The sequence below is a fragment of the Otolemur garnettii genome, unplaced genomic scaffold, assembly GCF_000181295.1.
Source record: "Otolemur garnettii isolate 467f Iridium unplaced genomic scaffold, OtoGar3 scaffold00005, whole genome shotgun sequence".
Classification (NCBI taxonomy): Eukaryota; Metazoa; Chordata; class Mammalia; order Primates; family Galagidae; genus Otolemur; species Otolemur garnettii.
In genome coordinates, this window is record NW_003852400.1 from 17,672,936 (window position 1) to 17,673,423 (window position 488).

Genomic DNA, 488 nt, shown 5'->3' on the forward strand with positions numbered 1-488 from the left:
CCCTTAACCATCTGCTGACCACAGTATAGTTTTTAGTTAGGTAATGCAATGCTGCCAGGTTGTTATTTCTGCTTAAGATTGCTTTGGCTATTTGAGTTTCATTTTTTTGGACCCAAACAAAGTATAGAATTATTTTTTCTGGATATGTGAAATACACTGTTGGTATTTTGATCAGGATTGTGTTCAATCTGTAAATCACTTTGGGCAGTATGAACATTTAACAATATTGATTTTGTCAGTACATGATCATGGCATGCTTTTCCAATTGTGTCATCTATGTTTTTTTTCTTTTTATTTTAATTAAATCATAGCTGTGTATGTCAATGCAATCATGGAGTATAATGTGCTAGTTTTATATACAATTTGAAATATTTTCATCAAACTGGTTAACATAGCCTTCACGGCATTTTCTTAGTTATTGTGTTAAGACATTTATATGCTACATTTAGTAAATTTCACACGTACCCTTGTAAGATGCACCATAGGTG